Source organism: Capsicum annuum, chromosome 3 (assembly GCF_002878395.1).
Source record: "Capsicum annuum cultivar UCD-10X-F1 chromosome 3, UCD10Xv1.1, whole genome shotgun sequence".
Taxonomy (NCBI): domain Eukaryota; kingdom Viridiplantae; phylum Streptophyta; class Magnoliopsida; order Solanales; family Solanaceae; genus Capsicum; species Capsicum annuum.
In genome coordinates, this window is record NC_061113.1 from 220046412 (window position 1) to 220068787 (window position 22376).

Sequence of the window (22376 nt, forward strand, 5' to 3'; positions counted from 1 at the left end):
TCCTAGGTATGTTAGATGTTCATCCACAGATTCCTTTCATCCATGGAGCCCAATTAATCCTTTTTAATCAATAATTTATAATGTTTTCAAGTTATTATGTTTTAGATTATTATGTCATCCATGAATCTCCATCCACTATTAATTTTATACCATGTCACTATGAAATTATATTACTATTCAATTCTCCAGGTTTTAATATTATTATTTATTGAATTAAACCATAAATTAATGCTATTATGATGAGTGCATGCTATTCCTACAAGTTCCATGACATTCCTATGATTGTTTTAAACCATAAACTAGAAGTGTTTGATAAAATCCCTACAAGAGCGATTTATTTAATAAAAGCCTTAATATTTTGATCTCTAAGTTTTAGTGTCATTTTACTATTATTGTTTTAAGTCCTGGGGGCATTGAATACCTAAAATCTATAGCTGTTTACTTAGTCTACTATTAGTACATTACAGAATAGTCTTTAGAACATACTATAAGCATTATCAGAATCTCATGTTTTACATGTATATTCAGATAGTTTATTATTCCTATTCATGAAACCTTGCATGTCAGCCTACCTCATTTAGCATACTTGTACATTCAAATACCTTTTTTTTACACTATGATGTATTATATCATAGGAGATAACACTTAATTCCTAAACCACGCATAGACCTTACTCCTCAGGCTATCAACAGTACAATTGCAGTGGTGAGTCCTCATTATTCGAGGACAGATTATTTTACTTCATATCTCTTTTTAAGTAGTTAGCAGAGTTAGTTAGGGCCTGTCCCATCAACACATATTCAGTCAGTCAGTGTTAGAGGCTTTTCAGACATTAGATTCAGTTATCCAATATTCAGATTTTTAGTTGACATGTCAGTTTATCAGAACTTTGTTAGATTCAAACAATTTCTTTCTATGAATCCATATTGTAGTATTGATTCAGTATTTAAAACCTTATGGAAATGTCAGCTGTTTCTCCAAAATTATGATATTATTTTCAGTGCTCTCAAAAGGTACTAGCTTATGATTTAGTTTGTAGTCCCTTGGGACTATAAGCACCATGTGATGACTACGGGGTATTCCGGGGTCATTACATTATCCTAGCTCGATTCAGATCTTAGTTGCATGCTAAGGGGCTTAAGTCTTGAAATTTTCACTAAATGTTGGGGACAGTCATTTTCTATAACCCTAAACTTTAAGGATTTTCATTTTTTTCTTCCTGATATTGAGAAGTTAGTGTTTAAGTTAGTTTATGTTCAAGGATGTATGAATTATGTATCGAGGGAGTTTCAAATTTTTTGAAAAAGGTTTGGGGCACGTTTGGATCACGAATCCAGCAAATCACCGCAATAGGGCCACATCACGGTGATATTTCCTTTGGCATGTACATTGTGTCATGGTGAAGGTATTGTGTCCAAATATTTATTTATAATTTAATACATATGTCATTATCTATATCCTAGAGTGTGAAGTTCTTATGAGTTGAAAAATATTCATAGGAATCTCTTAGAACAAAGTTGAGCTAAGAGCCTTTGATTTGGTCAAATTTTGGTATTCGATTCTACAAGAGTCAACTTTTAAAATGTATAACTTATTACATATATGTAAATTGTAACATGTATAACTTCTTACATATATGTATATTTTCAGCTTAAGACATAAACAATTGTAGATATTTGAATTATCTTTTGAACAATATCAATGTTGCCTAAATTCAATATCGAGTGGAAAGTTATGATCATTTTTGTTAGAACCAGTAAGCTACCATGTTAACACTGCATCACTGTGACATAATTGAATATAGTTTTTTGATTTAAATAATTGAGGGGAAAATGGGTCTTTTCCCACCTCAACCCTTTTGTCCATAATACGACTTGGGCATCAGTTAGGGCATAATTTGGCCCTTCTTCACAAATTTTTCTCTCAAGAAAAAACCATTCCCTTCCATTAAGAACAAGAATTCAATTCCTTTATCTCCAAGAAATCTAGAATTCAAGTTCCCCAAGTTTAAGAACCTTTAAGAAAGCATCAAGATTGGTGTTTCTTCTTCAAGTTAAGAATTTAAGGTATGTGGGGTATGCATTCATGGGTCCCATTCACCCATGGAGCCCAAAAACTATTTTATTTCAATTAAATAGTGAATTTTATATCATTATGATATTTTATATGTTCAAGAAAGATTGAATTTCATGTTTTCTTGGTGATTTTAATTCAATTCAACCCATGTTTGATCCCTTGCAAGATTTGGAATTCCTCATGCTATGATTTGTGTTTCCCATGATTTATTCAAGTGAATTCCATGATAGATCCTAAACTCATGATTTTTAGCATTATTCTCATGTTTAAAATTCATGTTTTCCCCGTGTTTTAGGAAAGGCTTATGTCTTGAGTTGAACCATGATTTAATTCTACAGTTTGAGTTTAATTGTCATGTTTTTATGATCGTTCAGTGTTAGTGGGTTATGAACACCCGATACCTATGTAATTTTATATGATTTCTATTTTCAAGTAATGGGTTTGTCATATCATGACTTTTAATATCATATTCAGAATACTACGATAATGTTAAGCAGTATTAGTTTATATTTTAATAATTACCTCAAAATCTATATGCACTATTATTTTCAAAATACCGTGAGCTGAGCTTAATAGTTATCAATTATCAGTGTATACACCAGTTTGCATTACAATTTCTTTTAGTTGGGAGTAGGATTTAGCACTGATCGAACTAGGGATGGGGGCCCACCTGCCAGTAGAGGGTGTGACCTTTAGTAGCAGTCCCTGAGTTACATAAATATATAGCCAGATAGGTTTGAGATGTCTTCCTGCTAGTTAAGGGTTGACACATATATCATGAGAGCATCTGCCAGTAGAGGGTGACTCTTCAGTCTTTTGGTACATTAGCTTAGTGATTATTATAGTTCTGGCTCTACTTCAATGGCAAGGATAGAACAACCCTCCCTAATCTGGGCTAGACATTGGACTCCATGAATGTTCACATGGTTTAAATCGGTTACATGATAGCTCCCATAGTATCAGTACTGTATTCAACATATATTCAGTTCAGGTTTTCTTGACCAACGTATACAGATTTACATTTATTTAGTTATATAAATTTTAGTCTTTCAATTTATATATTATTTCATAAACATGTATATGATTGGTCTTGCATGCACAGATGTTACAAATTTCATACATTCATGCTCTGTTATCTCATGATATTTAGTTAGTCCCTATTTCATATGCATAGTATCCCACATTTTCAGTCCAGTTATTCAGACTAAGTGCAATTTAGTTTTACAACATTTTTAGTCCAGTTATTTAGACTAAGTACAATTTAGTTTTACATGATTAGTATTCATATTTCCCTTACTCAACATAATGATGATAGTTATCCCTTTACTTAAATTACAATTGTTCGGTCACACAAACAACAGTCATTTAATTAATCAGATCTACTTATTATATGTTATGTTTGTTTTGTACATTTATTCATTTATGCTCAGAATATTTGTGTATTTAGATCCTTGAGTTAAGTCAGTTACTACCACATAGTTTAAGACCCTGTATTCATATATCATCTTCAGTACATCATCTACAGCATATTCATCCCCACAATAGAATGGCTTATTGTATTTATGTTTTACCACCCTCTAGCTTACAGAATTATTTTCAGCTTATGATTTTTAAATTTTATATGATTCATAGTTTTCATATTTAGTGTTGTTGCAAATGTATATTTCAGAAAATAACATATATCCTAAGTTTTACAACATGTTTGAATTATTTCCATTATTTAGTATATGTATCCATATAATCAGTACATTCCAATGTATTGAACAGATATATGCATTTGTGGCTTCATCCTTCATAATGTAGGTACCATATTTAGCTCTTACTCCAGGGCCAAATAGTTTGCAGCTTTCAACCAGCAGGTGATAAGTTCTCCTATTTTGAGAACTCCAAAGAGTTGTAGGTCATGCATTATATTTATGATTTTTCAAATGTATTGATTAGTGGTAGTTGGAAGCATGTCCCAGCTATCTATTGTAAGTATAGTAAAGGCTTCATAGATGTCAGTAAGAGTAAGTCATGTAATTTGAATTTCTTTTTTTTTTGTTTTATCATGATGTAAAATGTATCAGTATTAACATTATTTAGACTTTTCATTAGTATGCTTCCACTTAGAAAATTAAGTTTTGTTTTATATATTAAATTAGTTGCTTAATAGTATGCCAATTCATGGGTTATCTTGGGATCATATGTGGTTCCAAGCACCATGTTATGACTAGGGGTTTTCTCGGGCCATGAGAAACTTGGTTTCAGAGCCCAGAGTTCAAGTGTCCTAGAGAGTCTATGAAGATTTGTCTAGTAGAGTCTTGCGGAATGGTACAGAGATGTTTGTACTTTTCCTTAAAAGGCTATAGGGCATTTAGGAAATGTTTTACTGCTTTTATTTCTCAGATCGTGCAATAGAAGTGTTCTCTAATAAATTTATACATATCAGTATCTTGCTCCATTCATATCAATTTTACCTTATTTTTAAGGTAATAGAAATAGTGAAGCTCAAATTCCTATAGATAGAGCTTTTTCAAACAGTTATGGGACTACACACAGGATCAAAAGTATCCCATCAGTGCTTTTATGTTTTGAAATTTGAAGGACTTCATTAATTCTAATGAAAATTATGCACTAAGACGAAGTTAAAAGTGTTTTCAAATCCTTTCTTAGTATTCTTTGATAGCATATGACCTAGAGTTAGAAGCATGAACCCCAAATTTAGCAGTAGTAAAGTGGGATAATATTTTTCTGGATTTAGTAAACTTTGTATCCATTGGTCTAGTTGTATGAAAAGTGAGTCAGTAGGCTTAAAGTAGTGTAAGCAAGAATTTATATATGTTGATCCAAAATTATATGTTGTTGTTGTTAGGTACGATGGTGTGATGGTATTTCTCATGATTTAGTAAGAAATATAAGTTTAGAAATGTGATAGTAGTAGGCTATGAAGGAATTTAGTATAGTTCTTTAAAGGTTTAGGGATATCCTTGTTAAGTGTTAGAATCTATGTTTGAATCTTGGATGATTGAGTTAAGAGAAAGAAGAGCTAAAATTGTAGAAGGTGTGAACTCATGATTTGTTGATACTCCTGAATATTTTAAGTTAGTCAGTGTTTAAGTTGTTATATAATGATTGTTGTGGCTATAAAAAGCTAAGAATTTTATATCAAAAAATAGTACTAGTAGTGGTCCCTACATTCTTAGGTGTAGTCTTTCAGGGTGAGTTTATCATTTATGTGTATTACATCAGATTCTAGAGTAAAGTGGTGGCAGTTCAGTTTAGAGATATTTAAAAAGGGTTCTGCGGACTTAGGATGATGTCTTTAAGCTAAGAGGGAGATGATAGAACATGTAACCAAGTTAGGATCTCAAATTCTAGTAGTGATGCCAGTGTGTTGTAGAACATTAGTAACGGTGGAAGATGCCCGACCTATTCTTATCTCAGTGAAAAGTGTTGTATTTCAGTCATCATGACATATACTTATGCCTTACATGTCAGCTCCATGAGCATAGTTGATATTCATGCATTTTCTATAAAATCATATGCGCTTCTAGATCCTTGTATGAGGAGTTCCATTTCACTCAGCAATATAAATTATATTTTATGGAATAATGAACTCCAAACTCAGGTCATGTAGCTCATGACTCATATACTCATGCTTTATAGAATGTTCATGTAACACCCTAGGAGTACACCCTAGATGTCACACGATGCTCATAGCCCTAAAAGACCACAATCTAACCCTTGCTCATACCTGTTGTGAGCACTGAATAGCATATAAAAGAAAACATGAAATATATGTGTGAAATTTATAGGAATGCCATAAGGTTTTAATTCATAAATCTGATGATGTCCATATAACAAAACTAATAATACTGATAAAATGTCTGACAATGACAACTGAAAACTAAAAATTGGCTAACTATTCGTACTAGTGCGAAAAGCTTCTACTGACTAACTGGGGAGCTGATGGGACAAGCCCCCAAATAACTCCAAGTCAGTCAGTAGAGGCTTTTCAGACTAGTACAGACAGTTAGCCAGTATTTAATTTTCAATTGTCATTGTCAGATATTTTATCAGTATTATCAGTAATGTCGTACGAATATCATTAAATTTATGACTTAAAACCTTATGGCATTCTAGTAAATTCTGCATGTATTTTATGTTTTCTTTAATATTTTATTCAGTACTCACAACAGATACCAGCATGGGTTAGCTTCTAGTCCTTTGGGGTTGTAAGCACCGTGTGACATCTAGGGTGTACTCTCGAGGCATTAAAAATTTTGTATTAGAGCCTAAGGTTTTAAAGTGTCCTAGGGAGTTTGAAAGTCGTGCCAAGTAGATTCTTGTGCATGGGTGTGTAGCACGTCACACTTATGGACAAGAGGCTACGAGGCATTTTAAGAAAAGTTTCCCTTCTTTAAGTATTCATGTCGTGCGACTTAGCATGTGCTCATGTTAAATTCTCTATCTAATCTGTCCTCTCTTTCATTTACAGAATATGCCTCCTAGAAAGACAAACGGAAGAAGAGATAAAACTAGCTAGCATCTTCGCCCATTCAGGAAGACCCCCTGATTGATCTCGTATCCTATGCAGAGTTTAAAGCTGCATTCACTACACTATGTCACTCTGTAGCAGCTCAGAATGATCAGACGGCTGTTGTTCTAGCCAACCCAGTGGATAATACTACCGCATCTAGGATTTGGGACTTAACCTAAATGAATCCTCCTTAATTTTTGGGATCAAAGTTTGAAGAGGATCCACAAGAATTCATAGACATAGTGTAGAAGGTAGTATATATTATATGGATGACTTCTAGTTAGAGTGCTAAATTGGCTACTTACAAGTTGCAGGATGTATTCCATACTTAGTTTAAGCAGTGGAGAAAGCATAGGTGTGCCAATGCAGGGTGTATAGAGTGGGAGGAGTTTGCAACAACCTTCTTAGATATATTTTTCCCATTAGAGCTGAGGGAGGCTAAGGTGTTAGAGTTTAACTACTTGAGGAAGGGAAACATTAGTATAAGGGAGTATTCCCTTAAGTTTATTTAGTTATCTAGGTATGCTCCTCATGTGATGGTTGATAGTAGGTCTAAGATGAGCAAGTTTGTGTTTGGGGTGTCTGACAATGTGGTCAAAGAGTGCTAGACTGCATTGTTAATTAAGAAGATGGACATATCTCGGATTATGGTTCATGCCTAACAGATTGAGGATCAAAAGAACAAGGAAAATGAGAGAGATAGTAAGAGAGCTCAAATAGGTAGCTTCAATTTTACATAGACAAGGTCAGAATATGGGAATCATCCTCAGTTTTGTTAGAAATCTTCAGTCCCTACTCTATCTTCAGCTAGTGCCCTAGTAACCTGATTCAAAAATGATAATAAATATAGAACACCAGGCTCTAAGTCCCAAGGCAGTGTAAACAGTGGTTGTACAAATCCTCTTTACTAGTAATGTGGTAGAAACCAAAAAGGTAAGTGTAGAGCTTGCACTTATGTATGCTTTGGGTATGGCAAGCCAGGCCATCAAATTCGAGAGTGTCAAGTAGTTTCTCAAAAAGTAAGGGATTTGCGCTAGCAAGGCCAGTCCCATCAATCATAAGTTCTAGCTGCCTCCCGATGCAGTAGGGCACCACTTCTAGTGCTACTAGTGTTCAATGTCAGTACAGGCTCTATGCACTTCAGTCCTGACAAGATCAGGAAAGTTCTCCTAATGTAGTTACTGGTATGTTGCAAGTCTTTCATATACATGTTTATGCTTCACTAAACCCTAAAACTTTTCTTTCTTTTGTAACACCTTACATAGCTGTCAACTTTAGAGTTAGTCCCAAAATCCTTTTAGATACTTTCTCAGTGTATACCCCTGTTGGTGTCTCTATTGTAGCCTGTCGGGTATACAAGAACATCCTAATTATAGTGTCTCAGAAAGTCACCTCAGTTGATCTTGTGGAGTTAGAGATGATGGATTTTGACGTCATTCTCGCCATAGATTTTCTCCACTCATGCTATGCTTGAGTTGATTGTAGAAATAGAATAGTTCATTTCTAGTTCCCAAATGAACCAATCCTTGAATGGTGGGGTAGTATTAAAACGCTTAGAGGTCATCTTATTTTGTACCTTAGAGCGAAGGAGATAATAACCAAGGGGTGTATTTATCATCTTGTCTGAGTCAAGGAATCTAACTCCGAGACTGTAAATCTTAAGTCTATTTCAGTAGTGAGGGAATTTCAGATCTGTTCCCTAAAGATCTTCCCGGAGTTCCTCCTGAAAGAGAAATTGACTTTTCTATAGACCTTCTTTCAGACACCTAACCTATCTCTATTCTGCCATATAGAATGGCTCCAGCAGAACTTAAAAGTTTCAAAGAATAGTTGAAAGACCTTTTAGATAAAGGATTCATCAGGCCTAACATTTCCCCGTAGGGCGCACCTGTTTTGTTTGTGCGTAAGAAATTCAGTTCACTTAGGTTGTGTGTTAATTATCGTTAGTTGAACAAAGCCAAAATCAAGAAAAGATATCCACTCCCAAGAATTGATGACTTGTTCGACTAACCTCAGGGTGCCAGTTATTTTTCTAAGATAGACCTCAGACCCGGCTGTCGCCATCTTAGAGTAAAAGAATGTGATATTCTGAAAACAACTTTTAGAAGTCGGTATGGTAACTTTGAGTGTCTAGTCATTTCCTTTTGTATCACAAATACCCCAGCAACCTTAATGGACTTGATGAAATAAGTGTTTAAGAAATACTTGATCATGTTCGTCATAGTCTTCATTGATGACATTCTTTTCTATTCCCATAACAAAAATGATCCTGCAGGCCAGCTAAGAATAGTATTGCATACTCTTAAAGCCCATCAGTTATTCGCTAAATTCAGTAAGTATGAATTTTGGCTAAGATCAATAGCTTTTCTCAGCCATATTGTCACCGGTGATGGCATTAAAATTGATCCTGAAAAGACTGAAGCAGTGAGAAATTAGCCAAGACCTATCTCTCCATTAGATATTAGGAGTTTCTTGGGCATGGTTTTCTGTTACCATTGGGTTTTTGAAGAGTTCTCATCTATTACATCCCTCATGTCTAGATTGACTTAGAAGAAAGTTAAGTTTTAGTGGTCAGATTTTTGTGAGAAGAGTTTTTAGGAGTTAAAGACTCAACTCACCACAGCCTTAGTTTGTACTTTACTAGATGGGTCAGATTTGTTTGTTATGTACTGTAATGCTTCAAGAGTTAGTTTAGGGTATGTTTCGATACATAGGGGTAGCCTATTCTTCTAGAAAACTTAAACACCATTAAAAGAATTATCCTAACCACAATCTTGAGTTAGCAACAGTTATGTTTGCCCAAAAGATTTGGAGGCACTATTTGTATGGGGTGCATGTTCATGTGTTCACATATCACAAAATCTTGCAGTATGTGTTTTTGTAGAAGGATTTGAATCTGCGTCAGAGAAGATGGTTAGAATTATTGAAAGATTATGATATGATATTTTTGTATCACCCGGGCAAGGCCAATATAGTGATAGATGCCCTTAGCATATTATCTATGGGTAGTGTTGCTCATGTTGAGAATGACAGGAAGAAATTAGTTTAGGAAGTTCATCAGCTTGCTAAGTTAGGTGTTCATTTAGTTGATTCAGCTGAGGGTAGTGTATATGTGCAAAATAGTTCGGATTCTTCCTTGGTTGCCAAAATAAAAGAGAAGCAAGATAGGGATCCCAATATGGTTAAATTTAAATAATCAATCAGAGATTAGAAAGTAGAGTTTTTCTCCCAATGGGGAGATAGTGTGTTGTGTTGTCAGGGTAAATTGTGTGTGCCGTGTGGTGATGAGTTGATACAACAAGTTCTTGCAAAATTGCATGGTGGGCGATACTCGATTCATCTAGGGGCCACTAAGATATACTGCAATTTATGGGAGATCTAATGGTGGAGTAGGATGAAGAGGGACATTACAGAGTTTGTAGCTAAGTTCTCTACTTTTTTAATAGGTTAATATTGATCGTCGGAAGCCTAGTGGGTCTATGCAAGAGTACAGTATTCCCACTTCAAAGTGGCAAGTAGTGAACATGTATTTTGTGATGGGTTTGCCTCGTACTCATCGTCAGCATAATTCAATTTGGGTCATTATGGACAAGATGACCAAATTACCCCATTTTTTGCTAGTCCATACTTCTTATTCAGAAGAGGACTATGCCAAGCTTTATATTAGAGAATTGGTTAGGTTGCACTGTGTTCTGCTTTCTATCGTATTAGACACAGGTACCCATTTTACCTCTTATTTTTTGAAAGATATTCATAAGGGTCTTGGTATCCAAGTTCACCTCAGTACCACCTTTCACCCTAAGACAGATGTCCAGATAAAGAGGACCATTCAGACCCTTGAGGATATGCTGAGAGCGTGTATTGTTGACTTTAAGGGCAATTGGGATGACCACTTTCTTTTGATTGAATTTGCGTATAATAAAAACTATCATTCCAGTATTCAAATGGCTCCATTTGAGGATCTATAAGGAATGAGATATAGGTCTCCGACTTGTTGGTTTGAGGTGGGTGAAACCGCTTTGATGGGGCCTAAACTTGGTGTTTGATACTTTGGAGAAAGTTCATCTAACCGGAGAGAAGCTTAAGGCAGCCCAAAGCCAGAAGAAATCTTATGTAGATATAAGGAGAAAGGATCTTGAGTTTGAGATTTTGTATATCTAAAGATCTATCCCATAAATGGAGTGAAGAAGTTTGGTAAGAAAGGGAAGCTTAGTCCGCGATATGTTGGTCCTTACAGAATTTCAAGCAGTTTAAGAAAGGTGGCTTATGATCTTAAGTTACCAGCAGCCATAGCATCAGTGCACCCAATATTCCATGTCTCCTTATTGATGAACTGTATTGTGACCCAGCATTAATTGTTCCCTTAGAAAGCATAATGTTCAAAATAATCTTTTTTAAAAAGAAATTCCAGTTGAGATCTTAGATTGTATGATTCGTAGACTAATGAACAAAGAAGTTTCCCTAGTCAAAGTTCTTTGGTAGAATCATTCTATTGAGAGAGCCACTTGGGAAGCAGAAGCAGATATACAGAGCAAATATCCTCATCTTTTCTCCACAAACTTTGGATCAACTTAAGGTAACAGTCTTCTTGGAATTTCTCTTTTCCACGATCAGTTTCAGTTGCACACCATTCTCAGGTCAGTCACGCATTTATAAAATCAGTTCAGTCATGTGTTATGTTTCAGGCTCAGTCATGTATTCACGTTTTCATCATGAATATTCAGCAAGTAACCTAAATTACTTATTGTCTTAGCTTAATTATTCTCATTCAAGGAAGAATGTTCCTAAAAGGGAGATATTGTAATACCCCATATTTTTCTTAGTTTTGTTTAGCTCCTAGTTCGTCAAGGATCAACTTCAAATGAACATATCTTTTAATCAATTGAAAATTTTCTAGTTCAAGACCCCCAAAATTGTAGTAAATTGAATTACCTTTCCAACGACACCAATTTTGTCAAAATTTGATACTCGGGTGAAGTTATAGTACTTTTAATGAAAGTAGATCAAAATGAGTAGCACCGCATCACGGTGATGATTAAAATGGCAATTGTCCTTTTTCCAGTGAAGCAACATGATTATCCCACGTCGAGGTAAGCCGAAATTCCCATTCGTCCTTTTTCCAGTAGCTCACTACAATAAGCCAGTATCACACTAGAAATCTCAATTAGATAGACACCGTATTGAGGTAGAGTGCAAAATGGAAATCATCCCTTATCCAGTGAGCCCAATATGATTTCACTGCAACACATCAAGTGATAAAATTACATTCAGTGAGGCACCGCAATGGCGCCACATCGTGCCAAAGTTCCAATTCGGGATTGTCATTTTTCCAGTGGCACAATGTGATAGAACCGTATCACACGGAAGGCTAAAATTAGGATTTCCAATTTTCGTGATTTAATTCTAAGGACCATTTGGTATTTTCCCAACTCCCAAAAGAGCATTACTTGCTAATTATTTCATAATCCTCTCAAATTAAAGTAGTCTTCTTTCAAGAAAAAAACCCTAGCCTTCAAAAATTCAAGATCAAATCTCAAGAACTCACCAACAATTCTCACGAAATCATCGACCCAGGTATGTTAAGTGTTCATCCATGGGTCCCTTTCTCCCATAGAGTCCAAGCATCTAACTTTAAATACAATGTTTGATCCTTACAAGTTATTATGATTTTAATTGTTATTTTAACCATGAATCTCCGTGAAACTTTTTTCTATACCATGTTTTCATGAAATTGGTGTTGATTATTACACTCTAAATATTAAGTGTTGTTGATTACTGATTTAATTCATAATTAGTGATGTTGATGCTGAAATCATGCTTTTACTACAAACTTTAAAAGAATTCCCATTCTCAGTTTACAACATGCATTTCAAGTGTTTGATGAAATTCCTACAAGAATGAAATTTAATAAATGCTTTCACATTATGCCCTTAAAGTTTTAATACTATTTTTCTATTTTGTTATTGAATCTTTGGGGTTATGAATACCGAAGAACTTAGCTGTTTAATTAGCCTCAGTATCTATAAATTAGTTTCAGACATGTTATGAGTAATATCAGTTCATTCAGTCATCATGATCTGTTTAACTTACAACAATTCAGTATTCTGAGTCTGTTTAGTTAGGAGTAGGATTTAGCACCAAGTGAGTGCTAGGATGATGACTTCTCTGTAAGTTAGGAAAAGTCATTAGTAATAGTCCCCGCACTCCCAAACTATGTAGATGGCATAGGATTTAAGGAGTCACCCATCAATTAAGGCTTGACTAGCTCCTAGGGGTCACCCATCAGTTTAGGCTTGACAACTTTCGTCCTTTGGGTTAGTATACCAGTGGATCCACACATCCAATGTTAGTACCCTTGGCACGGTACTAACACCCTTTAAATTGAGGTCACAGTTTGGACCCTAATTTTCTCATTGGGGCATGTCGGCTAGATGATAGCTCCAACAAGATCAGTTCAGTATTCAGTATATTTTAATTCAAGATTGTATTGACTATAACAAACAGATATCAGCTATCCAGTTATCCGATTTCAGTATTTCAGAATAGATTATATTTAGAACATATTTTATGTTTGGTCATAAATTCTCAGCATTTATAGATTTCATTCATTCTATTTAGTACTTCATGATATTCATTCAGTCAGTTATTACTCTTGTTAATGAAAACCATGCATATTAGCTAGCCTTATTTAGCATACAAGTGTATTCAAAGTAGTGATTGCATACTCATTTCTTTTGCTAGGATGTATCATATCATAGTTTTGGGTGCTTAATTCCTAGATCATGCATAGACCTTCCAGATTATCATCCGTAGCAGTGGTAAATCCTCATATATTAAGGACAAGATTTATTTAGCTTAGTTTACTTTATCAGTTTCAATCATTTGTATTCAGTCAAAGTTAGTTGGGGGTTTGTCCCATCATCTCCCAGTTAGTCAGTAGAGGCATTTCAGACTAGTATAGACAGTTAGCCAGTTTTCAATTTTAGTTGTCATTGTCAGACATTTTATCAGCATTATTAGCTTTGTCGTAGGAACATCATCAGATTTATGACTTAAAAACTTATCGCATTCCAGTAAATTCCATATATATATTTTATGTTTTCATTGATATGCTATTTAGTGCTTACAGATAGTACCAGCACAGGTTATCTTGTGGTCCTTCGAGGCTGTAAGCACCATATGACATCTAGGGTGTACTCTCGAGGTGTTACAGTTCGGTTATAGGTACTCATGCTATGCTCTTAATGATCAGTGAAATTTAGATTATGTCATGTATGTCCTACGTTTAGCTCTATTTGATGAATTCATGCTTTTGATACTCTATTCCAAAAGCCTCCGTTAAGTGTCCAAGTTATGTATAGTATTCTTTCATACTTCAAGTCGTCATGCTCTAACCTTTTAGTGACCTCTCTTTAGGTCAATATAGTGATGATAAATAATTGTTTAGATGGGAGAGAGTAAGTGTTTCTTTTTTTTATGGTATAGACTAGCGTTATGGTGTTAGGATTAGTACGTTTTGAGTTTAGGTTAGGCTTGAATATGATGAGATCATGTCGCTCAACACAGACTTTGGCAAGAATAGTTAAATGTACCTATATAAGAATTATAAGCTGAATCAAACAGGCATGGTACTTAAGGGGAAAATCATAGTTAAGTTTAAGCATTCAGTAAAATTCAATTTGTATATCCAGTAATTCAGTTTAGCAGACAGACAAGTCCATATGGATTTCCCATCTTTTCATCTAGTCTTACTATCTGAAGTTTTATGAATATGCTTATTCCATGAGGTAACTTATCCGCAATCATCAAAATTGCAAATTCAGTTGAGTCATTACATTTTGTCTAAATCAGTCTTAACCATAAAGGATATCTAGATTCATAAATTGTATCATGTTGGTTATCAAACTTCAAAATTTAGCCAAATGCATTCATGAATACTACTTCGTCCACGCATTATACATCAATTTTAGATTCCAGATATACTTTGTTCCTTTCTCAATGGTGAAGTAAGACCAAGCTCATGAGCTTATTATCCTAGGTCAGAACAAGTTGATAGGACCCCCTTTTTTACGTCCCCATGCTTCCCCTATTTGGCGACATGGGGCAAAAAATGGAAAGAGAGGGATGGGGTCAAAAATCCATAATCGAGTCTGACTACAACGACTAAATTGATTATCTTCATGCATAAGGATATTAGATTACCTAGTACAAAATATTGAAAAATCATCCCAAACCTCCCATATTTATATTTTAGATTCCAGACATTCAGTCATGATTCAGTTCATAAGTGTCTCATGCATCTTCTCAATATTTCCTTAGTATTTCAGTCAAGTCAGGGCTATTTGAGGGACGAAGGAACCCAAGGAGAAGATGTTATATTACCCTAAATTTTCATGTACTAAACCTCTATTCTTTTTTTATGAAACCTGACCCAGCTGGAGGTAATGGTTACTCATAAGTTGACTCTCTTATTTCTATCTCAGCCTTATAACCATTCTCATGTAATTGCATGTATTCATGAAATTAGTTTAGTTTATGTGTCATGCTCAAACTTAGTTATGCAATCATGTTCCAAGTCTTGCATGTTTAGTATATGATCTCAGTTACCTTAGTATAGTACTCTCAATCTAACTAGTCTCATTCGAGGATTAATGTTTCCTAGGGGGAGATACTATAATACCCCGTACTTATCCTAGCTCAATTCAGCATTTAGTTCCATCCTTAAGGGGCTTAAGGCTTGAAATTTTCACTGAGTATTGGGGACTTAGTCATTTTCAATACCCCTAAACTTTGAAGATTTTCATTTTAGTCTTCTCGACCTTGAGACATTAATTTTTGAGTTAATCAATGTTTAGGGATGTAATAAGTATGTCTCGGGGAAGTTTTAGATTTTTTGGAAAAGGTTTGTGGCATGTTTGGATCATGAATCCAGCAAGTCACCGCGATAGGGCTGCATCGTGATGACATTTCTTTTGTTAGGTATATCACATCATGATGAAGGTGTTATGTCTAGTTCTTGATGTATAATTGAATACATGTGTCAGGATCTTTATCCTTGTATGTGAAGTGCATATAAAGTGAAAAATGTTCATAGGAATCATTTAGAACAAAGTTGAGCTAAGAGCCTTTGATTCAACCAAATTTTGATATTCGATTCTATAAGGGTCAGCTTTGAACATGTATAAATTCTAACATATATGGAATTTTTCGTATCAAGACCCGCCAAATTGTATATAATTGAAGTAGTTTTCCAATGATACCAATTTCATTTAAATTAGATACCCAAGAGGAAAGTGATGATCATTTTTGTCAGAACCAGTATGCTACTGCAATAAGACTGCGACACGGTAACATAGTTGTGTCCTGTTATTTTATTTAAATAATTAAGGGTCAATTGGGTTTTGTCTCCCCCCCCCCCAACCCTTTCATCCATAGAACAACTTAGGCATCAGTTAGGGCATAATTTTCCCATTCTACTCCAATTTTTCTTTCAAGAAAACCACTCCCTTCCCCCCGAGAGAAAGAATTAAATTCCTTTATCCCCAAGATATGAAGAATTCAAGTTCTCCAAGTTCAAGAACCTTCAAGAAAGCATCAAGCTTGATTTTTCTCTTTCAAGTTAAAGATTTAAGGTATGTGAATTTCATGTTTTCATGGTGATTTTAATTCAATTCAGCCCATGCATGATTTTAAATTCATCATTCTATGAATGTGAGTTTCCCATGCTTTATTCAAGTGAATTCTATGATAGATCCTAAACTTCTGATTTTAGAAATATTCCGATGTTTTAAATTCATATTTTCCCTATGTTTGATGAAATTGTTATGTCTTGAGTTGAACCATTATTGAATACTACAATTTGAGTTTAAATGTTATGTTTTAATGACCATTCAGTGCTGGTGGGTTATGAACACCCAATGCCTATGTGGTTTTACATGATTTCTCTTTTAAAGTAGTGGGTTAGTTAGATCATGATTTTTAATATCATATTCAGAACACCACAATCATGTTGAACAGTATCTGTTTGTATGTTAATAATTACCTCAGAATTTGTATGCACTCTTATTTCCAAATTATCATGAGCTTATCAGTTACCAATTATCAGTGCATGCACCAGTTAGTATTTCAGTATTTTTCAATTGGAAGTAGGATTTAGCATTGAGCAAACCCAGGGATGGGGGCTCACCTGCCAGTAGAGGGTGTGACCTTTAGTAGCAATCCCTGAGTTTCAAAACTACGTAGCCAACATAGGTTTGAGATGTCTTCCTTCCAGTTGAGGGTTGGCACATATCTCTTGAGAGCATATTCCAGTAGAGGGTGACTCTTTAGTCCTTAGGGACATATGTTTAGTGATCACTATATTTCAGGTTCTACTCTATGGCAAGAATAGAACATCTCTCCTCTACATGGTTCAAATATTTGACTCCATGATAGTTCACATTGTTTATGTCGGTTACATAATAGATCTACAGTCTCATTATAATATTTAGTATATATTCAATTACGTTTGCTTGACCAATGGATACTGATTTACAGCTATTCCGTTTTTCAGTTTACAAATTATTTAAAAAAACATATAAATGCTCAGTCTTGCATTCATAGATGTTACAGTTTTTATGTATTCATGTTCAGTTATCTCATTCTTTTCAGTTAGTCCTTATTTCATATGTACAGTACTCCATAGTTTTAGTCCAGTTATTTAGACGAAGAATAGTTTAGTTTTACATGATCAATATTCATATACCCTCTACTCAGCATACTGATGTTAGTTATCCCTTAACTTAAATAGGAGTTGTTCGTTTGCTGATGTTAGTTATCCCTTTACTTAAACTAAGTTGTTTGTTCACACATACATCTGTCCTTCAATTAATCAGATCTACTTAGTACATGCTGGTTTTGTACGTTTAGTCATTCATGCTTAGTATATTTGTATATTTTAGATCCTTGAGTTAACTTAGTTTCCAACACATAGTTTAAGGCTGTGTATTCATATGTCATCGTCAGTACAACTTCTACAACATAATCAATGCCAAAAGAGAATGACTTATAGCATTTATGTTTCTACCGCCCCTAGCTTACAAAATTATTTTCAGCTCATGATTTATAAATTTTTATGATTTATAGTTTTCACCTATAGTAATGTTTCAAATGTATATTTAAGCAAGTAACTTATCTCCTTAGTTTTACAACATGTTTGAATTGTTTCCATGATTTAGTGCATCTCTCCATATACTCATACATTCCAACGTACTGACCACATATATGTGTTTGTGGCTACTTTCTTTATAATTTAGGCACCATATGTAGCTCTTACACTAGGGTTAGACAGTTGAAGCTTTTAGCCAGCAAGTGATAATTTCTTCTCTTTCAAGGACTTCAGATAGATTTAGATCATGTACTATATTTTTTACCATATGTATTGATTAGTGGTAGTTGGAGGCATGTCCTAGTTATCTATAGTCAGTATAGTAGAGGCTTCATAAATGTCACTCAGAATCAGCCATATAATTTGAGTTTCATTCTTCAGTTTTATCATGATGTAAACTTTATCAGCATTAACTTTATTCAGAATTGTAATGAGTATGCTTCCGCTCAACAAATTAAGTTTTGTTTAATATATTAAATCAGATGCTCAATAGTATGCAAGTTTCTGGGTTAGCTTGGGATCATGTATTTTTACAAGCACCGTGTTATGACTATAAAGTAATCTCGGGTTGTGACAGAGGCTCAGGACACTCCAGTATGGAAGCTTGATCCAACTGGAACATTTACTGTTAAATCAGATTGGAACTACATTACACAAAGGGAAGAAAAGAATTTTATATTCAAAAATATTTGGATTAATGGTTTTCCTTTTAAAATGGATTTTCTAAGGTGGAGAATTTGGAAAGGACAGGTTCCAAATGATGATAATTTGAGAATATGGGGTATTGAAGGTCCTACTAGGTGCTAGTGTTGCACTATGCCTGATAAAGAAACCATTTCTCATGTGTTTCTTAAGTGCATTAGTGCTAATAGTACATGGTCCTATTTTTCCTCTTCTGCAGGTATTAATGTAAATGGTCTTAGCCTCAGAGAAATTATTCTGGCTTGTTAGAGTGCTGAAGTTCAAGGAAGATGTAGAGCCTACTATCAATCTATAATTAGCATGATATTGTGGGAATTGTGGAAGAGAAGGAACAGTTCTAACCATGAACTAATATTGGGTTAGAATGCTTTTCGAAGAAAGGGAGGTTCACCAACTTGGAACTCCTGGAAGAATCTAGTGCTGCTGAATTGGAATGGGAGATTGAGCTTTAGATCCTACATTATGAGACAATATAGCCACCATGAGGGACGATCAAAACATGAAATGTCTTGGTGTGCAGAATAATTCAAAAGCAATATAACTTGTATAATATAATTGAGAGCATTATAAAATCAGTTTAACATAACATAAATCAGACCTATAGGCATAGTTAAAGAGAGCTCTTTAAATAATTCTCACAAAAGTATTGAATCAACTTTTTGATTTACTTCTGAGCTAGATGGTACATCCACCAAGTCTACCATCCCACGAGCTATATGAAATACACCATTAACTCATCGTCCAATCCCCAAATTGATGTTTGACACAAGGGCTATAGTTCTGATCTTTTCTACGCCAAAAGGTCATTACTAGAGTATAATCCCCTATTTCAGGGAAAAATAAAACCTATTTTGGCAAAACATGATTCCAACAATGAGCCCTTTAACTCAAATGCCTTTTTTGGGTAACTATCTAACACTATTTAATCCTAATTTTACCCTTTTAAAAACATACTTCATGCTTATAAATAATTCTTATCTTATTCTATTAAGGGCATATGACAATAGGTTATCATCATACCCAAACTTGCAATTCATTCATATCATACCACATCATATCCATAGCCCTTCTTACATAAAAACATATTAACGACCGCCCAGAGAATTCAAACAAAACATGGGAGTTCTTATTTCAAAAAGCATATGAAACTTATGATAAACATTCTCTCTTTTCCATAATAAAACATGCGGTGGCCAATTCTTTCATCAATCACATGTAATTTCTTTATTAAACAACAAAAGTCTTTAGCATATGAATTGACATTTTGAAAACATGTAAAATAATAAAGCATGAATGGTAAAGAGGCATTTGTAACTCGAGAAATATAATCATTTATAAAGTAGCCCTAATATTAGCCATACAAAAATCTCATGATGAAAAAGAGACCCACAATTCATGCTTTCAAACCCATTTCACAAATCATAACATGTTAAGACCATAAATTTCATCATGGGGAAGGGAATTTCACAAATCATGCTCATAAATCACTTTTCGAAACTCATATCATATATGCACATGATTATAAATCAATCTTATGAAAAACTCCATGATAAATACATACTTTTATCAAATTAGGTTCATGATGCATGCTCATCAATGGTTTCCAAAACCTATTAAAATACATACAAAAGTTATACTTTGAAATTCATAAACAAGACACAATTTAGCCCATGATATTTATAATAGTTCTACACACTATCACGACCCAATGCTACCCCCTAGTCGTGACACAGTTCTTATGGCCACAAGTGGCCCTAAGTAAACCCATGATATGGTACCAATTATGAGCACTTAATAAACAATAGCTAAACTAATGTATGCAGAAGACAAATTGAGGAAGTGCAATCCAAAATGAAATACTGAATTGAATATAACTTCTAAAATATGAAAGATAAACTGACTGTCTAAAACATCTAATATTAATATTTGAAAGCCTCTAAAAATATGAGGAGTTGATAGGACCAACCCCCAACTAGTTGTGAATAAATAACATGAATAAAAGTGATATAAATCAATGAATCCATCATGTCCTTGATAGATGAGGACTCACCATTTGTAATGCTGGGTAATATTGATCTTTCTAACGATGGTAGGGGAACTAAGCGTTTAAACCTATATTATAAGACAACATAGCAAAATAGTGAATTATGCGATTAGTACTTTGAATGTACTAGTATGTGAGGTAAGGACTAACTAAAATACATATGGAAACTGAACATGGATGCATGAAAATGTAAAATTGAGAGTGCAAGACCAAGTAAGGAATGAACTAAATTTAGTCTGTAAAACTAACTGATTGAACAACTGAAATCTGACTACTTGGTCAAGTAAACTGGAACTGATCCAGACTGAGTACTTACTAAAATCATGGGAGGTATCATGTAACTGATATGCCCCAATCTGAATTAATTGAGGTCCAACTTGTAACCCTAGTTAGAGGGGTGTCAGTACCTTACTATGGGTACTAACACTTGCTCTATGGAACTACTAACTAGTGTCCTGGAGGACTAGGTAGTCACCCTCTACTAGCAAGTTCCCCTAAGAGAATGTCAACCCTCAATTGGCAGGAAGATCTCTCAAAACTAATGCTAGCTACTTAGTTCTGGAACTCAATATTGCTACTAAAGTCACAACCACTACTGGCAGGTGAGCCCCCATCCCTGGATTCAATCAGTGCTAAATCCTACTCCTAACTAATTTGACACTGTATCTGCTAAGGTAAACTAAACATCTCAACTAATAGTGCTCAACATAATCTTAACAAACTGCTTATGAAAATAAAATTGTGAATGAACTGACTCATTACTTGGAAATTCTAAAATGTGAGTAAACACATAGGTATGGTGTATTCATCACATACTAGCATTGAATGACACTTTAAATATAATAATATCATCTAAAACACTGGTAGAAAGACATTATTTGGGGAACCTAGAAAATAATTCATTTAAATAAATGATAATCTTATGAATTACAACATGGGGATAAGTTAAAATTGAGAGAACATCCTGTTTACATGATTAATCCATGAATTTTACTACTTAACATAGTATTGATCAAGCATGACATAGGTGTTTGGAATTTAAATCATTTAAATCATATTTCACATAGAAAAGCTAACAATATGTCTTGAATATAAACCCCATAAGGAAACATGGGAAATATCTTGATTTTTGATGAATTAAATCATTGTAAAGAGTAAAATTCATACTCAAACCAAAAAGAGGATTTTTGAGACTCAATGGGTAAAAGTAACCCATTGGTGAATAACCCACATACCTGGGGTAGAAGTTTTGAGAAATATCCTTGTAATTGATCTTGTTCTTGAGAAACCCTAACTGTTTGAGAAAGAGAGAAAACCACCTCTCTTGATTCTCCTTAGTGGAATTGAAGTTTGTGTTGGGATTTGGGGCTTTGGGATCTTTTATACCACCCCTTGTGAAGCCAAAATGATATGGGTTTCATTTTTGAGAGAGTGGGACAAAACATAAAGGGCCTTAGAAAAATATGCAAGAAAACTGTAACGCCCCAAAATCTCATCCTAGAACGTCACACAGTACTTAAGGCTACAAGTAGCCCAAGCTAACCCTTTTGAGCCTGCTACTAAATATAAAACTTACTTTGAGATAGATAAGGTCAAATGATCGTACTGTCATATCATAATCATAAAGCGAATCTAAAGAAATATTTGTCTGAACAGTCAAAATATTGAAAGTCTAAACGTACTGATAATCTAGTCTGACAAAGCCTCTACTAATCAAGAACTAAAGAGTCATTGGGACAGGATCCCAACTAACTAGACTAAGCTAAAAGAAATAACAACTAAAAATCTGAGCAATAGGTCCTCGAACCATGAGGACTCACCAATTATGGAGTGTAAACAAAGGTACTCGGGAATCAGTGTCGCTGCTGGGACTGAGCACCTAAACC